Consider the following 6552-nt stretch of genomic DNA (forward strand, 5'->3'; position numbering starts at 1 on the left):
TGAAGGAGGCGTTTTCTGGATGAGATGTCAGCTGGAGAACTCTACACGCATTTCCATCATTGTTGGTGCCTTTAGAGATGTGTAGGCTGCCCACAGTGCAGGCAGCAGTGTAACCCTGTACCATTACAGATGTAGGCGTTTGAACTGTGCTTGGAAATCAAGGCCACACACAGGGCATAGATTACACATTTTGATTAATATGAGTAAATCAAACAGTTTTTTTTTTTCCCGGAAAATATTTTCACATGGTTTCTTCTTATTCGTATCATTGCATAATTTTGACATTTCTTAAGAATCACATTTTTTTTTTTTTAATGCTGTTGTCCATTTTTATTCATTATGTAGACGTATTAAAGCCTCTGCTTTAATGTATAATGTGTGTTGGAGTATTATCCATTCAAACACCTCATCAGAGATAAACTGTCAGAAAACTGATTCTTACATCTTTCTTCATATATATACTCCTATCACTGTGTGGAAACAGTTTGCACATGCCCTTACTCTTCCCAACATGCACATGAGCATGCACGCACACACACTTTCACGCACACGCAGCGTTAAGCGCTATGAGGGTACATTGGATGCTATAGGGGTTGATGGGTAGTTCATGGCCTTGCTCACTCGATCGGACTTCGCATTTTGTTCAGACACTGAACAGAGACCTCGACTGCCCCGAGGCCTGATCTCTCTCTGTCTCACACAGTCTGTGAGCCAACGCTGAATTTCTATTGTATCAGTGACTAATAAACAGACAACGCTTTGTCTGTTTTCTTCCTTACTATATACGCTTTTTAACACTTCATCAGCCTCCCTCATCTTTACAGATTTTCTACGTCTTTCAACAGATGTTTCAGTTTTAACTTGATTTGCTTTTTGGAGACTCGTGTATTTAATTAAGTGGCTGGATGAACGGACAGGCCAGGGGTCTCACACTCAAATGAGCTGGGGGCTACTGCTGGCTCTCGTTGGAGGTCTGTTTCAGTGTTTGAATAATACCAAAAAAAATCCACATTTATTTCTCAAAATGTCTTCTTTTATTTCAAGCACTGTGAGATAATACAAAACTGCCAATAATAAGTGTATATTTCTCCTCATGCCTAATTTATACAAGGTGTAGGCTACATTTAGTACAGGCAACACTTTCCAAGCTGATTTCAGCAAAAATACTGCAAATGGACAGGATATAGGTCACTCAGTTCTCCTTTTTCTTTTTTTCAATTGCCTCTCAAATGTGTATTTTTCATCTGGGTCACAGTCAAAATGTTACTTGACAAAGTAAAAAAAAAAAAAAAAAAAAAAACACCCGATGGCTGATCATATGGTCCAAACTCCAGCTGATTTGAGCCAAATCTGGCTGCTATGTGCTTTGTACATATGATACAGTTCAGTGAGTGAAAATGTGGATTAATAATGCTAATAATATCATCAGTTCTCCTATTTTAGGAGTTTTTCCATGTCTGAGGACATATAGTTTCCACAAACTGCTTGGTTTGAAGTATTCGTCTTCCATCTTTATTGAAATCCTTTTCGATCTGTTTCTCACTCCCTTTCGTACCGTGAGCCGCCTTTCGATTTGTGTGTGAGTGATATGACTCAAGCATGCCTCGAACCGGTCATCACCTGGCTCTCATGGGACTATCCAGCATGTGTGGAGAGGGAATCAGTAGAGATGAGGAAGTAATAAATCAGAGACAAGCTCAGTTCAACAAAGGCGATGCACTTTAGTGCATTAACCTTTAAACCGAAGTTACAGTTGCAGCTTTTCTTTTTTCTGCAGGCACAATACAACAGGCAACTGTAGCAATACTCACAGATTTCTCTTTGCAAATTTGTGAAAAAAGAAAATGAAATAAGCACAACATGTTAACAACAAGCTTAGTGACACCATGTACTGTAGTTCAAATGGTCAGAATCAGTAGTTTTGCCAAATCACGCTCATCATCGACGTGAACATGAAGCAGTGGTAACATGGCCACGAGATAGGCTGTTTTTTAGTCATGTTGAACCTGAGCACAGAGCGATCACTCAATATTTAGTCAATATCATGTCGATTTTAAACTGTTGGCTTTTGAAATATTAAAATGCCCTCTATAAACTGTTTGGATGTAAAAAAAAAATAATGCAGAACAACTTGAGGATTCGCTGCTGTAACAGCCATCCGTAGCAGATGTCTTTGACCTTGTTAGTCTCGCTTAGAGGGAGCTCTGCTTTGTATTCTTGTGTTTGTATGTGGGTGCAAGAATGTGTGTGTGGCGGGGCTCTCCTCTGCGTAACCTTGACCTGCATGAAGAGGCAGCCTTGCCTCAGCAGCAGCAGCAGCAGCAGCAGCTGTGTCACATCAACTCAGCATCTTCAGCCCAACCTTAAGGGACCCGGACTGCCCGTGTCCCTGCCTCGCCATTCAACCAAAACCCCCCCACCACCCTACCTCCCCAATGGAAATACCAGCCAGACCTGCCCTCCCGCCCCTCTTCTCCGCTCGCGCCCGGAGCAACCCGCGAACACACGTTCATGCACGCCGTCCGTCATGCATACTGATAAACGGGTTCACTATCACCGGCAGCAGACAGCGGCGCGGCCGGCCGGCCGGCCGGCTGCTCCAGTGCTGACAAAGCCCAGACTCTGCCCGCTCGGCCCTGAAGACACCACAACGGCGTCGGAGACAAACACTGGCCTGCAGCCACTCCCAGTCAGCTCTACATATGTCACATGTTAATGACATCAAGTCTGAGGCCACCCACAGACCGCCGCATACTGCAGGGCGGCAGATTGAGAAATAAAGTCCTTCCTCCTTGGAACGGCGGTCTTACCCCCGTGCTCCGGCATTCAGAGCAGAATCTGACGGTTTTAACTCTTTGCTTCGGTGCACGTCTGTTTTCAGGCGTGTGGCTAGCTTGACCAAACCTCCTTGAGCCACAGAGTGCACACTCTGACATGATGTGGTTAATTACCGAGTGTTTTAGAATAAAATTTATTTGTGAAATACAAATATAACATTATAATATTTATGATACATGTTTTTCTTCCTGTGGAAATAATGAATATTTGTAGCCTGGAGGTTTCCTCTGTTAATTAATTAAGTGAACTAGACTGAAAAGGGAAAGTGAAAGTCATTATTTCTAGTGTATGAGTTCATCATTCTGTATATGTTCTACTGTTTCATTGGAAACTCGAGAAGACGCCTCTTTTGTTTTTCGCAGGGATTTGGGCCAAAAACAGGGTTGCTTGAGCCAAAAAAAAAAAAACATTCACAGCTTTAATCCTTATCCCATTAAGTGGAGTCGGTGATGAAAGCGGTAAACAGCATCGGCGCTAGACTCCTTCCATGTGCAGAAAGAAAAACAGCATCTTTTGTCAAACATGACTGATTCACTCCTGCCTTTGTGTGTGTGTGTGTGTGTGTGTGTGTGTGTGTGTGGGAGCTTTGCCTTTCATATCGATCACGGCTTTGCCAACTGTTTGTTTTGTCTTTTCATATGATGAACCCTGGGCCCTCGGTGAGGCCCCGGCGGAGCCTCGCTCCGTGCTAAAGGGCTTTTTGTGAGACAGTGTCACGCTCCCTCGTTCCGGCGAGGCTTCGCGTTTCTTATTATTCATGGCTCTCTCCCCGTTTGTTGAGGAGGCTGGGATCAAACAGGCAGATTTGCCACGCCTGACACCCCTGCTGCTGCAAGTGTGTGTTTTGTGTATGTGTGTGTGTGTATGTGTGTCTGCGTGTGTGTGTGTGAACTCGGACTCAGTAATGACAGGATTTGTTAAACAGTAAATTAATGAATAATGAAATATCCAGCACGCGCCTGCCTTGCCTGGAGCACAGTGCCCCAAGCAGGAATTACTCCCGACTGGCATTCGGCTGTCTGCATGCTGGATAACCTGTGTGGGTGTGTATGTGTGTGAGTGTGTGTGTGTGTGTGTGTGTGTGTTGGATAAGCATTTTTACAGCCCATTGCGTGACAGATCGCCGAGGGGCCTTGCTGATGGGGGCCTGCTCTCTCACTTCCTGGCGGAGCGACAGACAGGCAGATGCAGATGCAGACAGATGTGGACAACATGTAACGGAGAGGCGACCGTCGCCGCCGCGCTCACGCTTTGGACCTATCGCATCCTCTGGTTGTCTTCATAAGCTTCAGTCCTTGTTCATAACCGCATTACCTTCTGCTAGTTCTCTCATTAAAGTAACACCCTGTGACATTTTCATAAAAATAAATCTCGCCTCCCATTATCACCTATTCATCAAACACAAGTGATTCATGTCCCATCAAGCCTTGCTGTTTTAAACACTGAGCAGGCTGTGGATCTTTTCCTGATGCTGTTTGACACGATCATCAGCAAAGCATGACGCTGCACCTCCAAAATCTCGTGGAACAGTTACAAAAATACATTTATCGCAGCACTTTTTAAAAACCATATGGTAAAAGCTGCCAGTAGCTCACGCACCTTCACATTTATTCCTGATTGAATGCTTTTCCAGGTTTGTTTTTGTGTCTGTGTTGCTGTTGTGTTTACTGTTGTTCTCAGCTGGAAAAGTTGTTATTGTTTATCTGTGTGAAAAGCTTAGGAAAAAAAAAAAAACAAAAGGCAAATTAATTAGCTTCTAGTTATTGGAATGCAGAACACTGCTGAATGTACCAGCTGCATTAAAACGCTTCATGGAGCTCCTGTGACGGGCTGCAGTGGAATATTTTAAGTTGAACTCTGCCTTCGCCTTAAAGGGACAGGTTGTAGCTGTGTGATACCGATTCAAGCATGATTCAGCAGCAGCATCGGTCAAACAAACACATCTTGAGAAACTTCTAGAACAACAAGGACTTTAGAAATAAGAAAAATTACAAAATTAACACTAGAATACGGTGCTTTAAATGTGCAGCAAATTGTATTGAGAGGGATGAACAGTGAGGCTAAATGTTGGTTACTATGTTATTTGCCTAATGTAGACTGCCATAGTTTATTGTTGGATATTACTTTACTCCTTTAATCCTGTTTGGTTTACCATGCATTTGTGTGCCAAGACATCTTGACTTAAATTCCCTGCATTATTCCCCAAATCTTCTACAATTTCCACATTATTATTGGGTAGTACAACTGGTAATAAACCTTCAAATGACCCATCAACCTAACAGAGAGAAAGTCGGACGTTTTGTATATATTTTTATATCTGTGGAAATTTTGACCCAACAAATAATGCAGCTGCAGTTTATGATATTTGCGAGATCGCCCAGTCTTATTTATGATTGCCTGTCATTCCCGGAAAGAGCTTCAAAGAGGCCTGACATCTCGTAGACGAACCAACTTTGTTGCACGTTGGCAAATGTATACAAAGAAAAGTCTGATAACTTCACAAATAGCTACAGCTGTTTGATAGAGGCTGGTTAAAACAGTGTGTGTTCAAGCACGTGTCATTTGAAGGAACATCATGATTGCTGTCCGATCAATGTTTTACTGACGCCTTTTCAAATATAATTTCCCATTTTCATTTATATCCAAATGAAGCATTGCTCTTGCAGAACCTTTGTCTATTCATCAAATGTGCCTCTGCAGCCTAATAACTCAGAAAAGTCATTCATCTGTAAACATGGAGGAGCTCTAAATGTTGCCAGTGATATTTACAATCCTGAATTGCAGCAGTTTAGCACATCCCCCAGCTTTAGAGGGTTATTTAAGGGATACCATCAGGGCGAAACCAGAGCAGACAAATGGAGCTCGACATTAAAATTTCATTACAGTATTTTAGATTGAGTGGCTTTTAAACCTGGTTTGAATCCACAGCGTCACTTATCACCTCAGTTCATTTGCTGCTGCAGCTTTAATTTTTTTTTCTTTTCCCAGTTTTCTTTGGCTTGTTTGTTTATGTTTTCTCAGCCAACCTGTCGTTGTTGTGGTCGCTGATGCTCAGCATCCTCCCGCCTTTTGTTGAACGGGAATCGCTCGCGGACACGCGGGTACTGAACTCTGCACCTGCGTCACGCGGCGTTCCACTCCACGGGTCACGCGGAGCCCGCGGGACACTTTCTCTCCGTGTTTTCTCTCCTCTCTTTCTCCCCGCTCCTCCTCTCTTTCTCATTAGCTGTCTTTTTCTGGCTCTCCTTGCGTTTTCGCCCGTGCGTTTTTTTTTCTTTTTTTACGCGCTCACTCGTCATTAGCGCACCGGCGGTGGATCCACACAGAGCGGCCGCGAGGCAAGGCACTGCGCGCGCGTGAGAGAACGAGAGAGAGAGAGAGAGAGCAAAAGAGAGGGAGAGGGGCCTCACCGACTGGAAAATATAGCCAATTATCTTCTTACAATAAGGCGATATCCATCAGTGTCTGCGCGCGCGCGTATACGCGCGCTACAATACAATAGGCTGCATGTGGACACTCCAAATCGTGCAGAGCTTCAGAATATCCAATGCTAATAACAATAATTGAAAATATTTAATGTCAGAGCTCAATGGAACCTGCCATGAGAACCACACTCTGCCCACGACCTACATAGAACATCTATCACAGAAACCACTGTGGACAGTATCATCTCAGAGTGAATTGTTGACAAACAAACCAGCAAACAAAAATCAG

This window comes from Salarias fasciatus, chromosome 15 (assembly GCF_902148845.1).
Source record: "Salarias fasciatus chromosome 15, fSalaFa1.1, whole genome shotgun sequence".
Taxonomy (NCBI): domain Eukaryota; kingdom Metazoa; phylum Chordata; class Actinopteri; order Blenniiformes; family Blenniidae; genus Salarias; species Salarias fasciatus.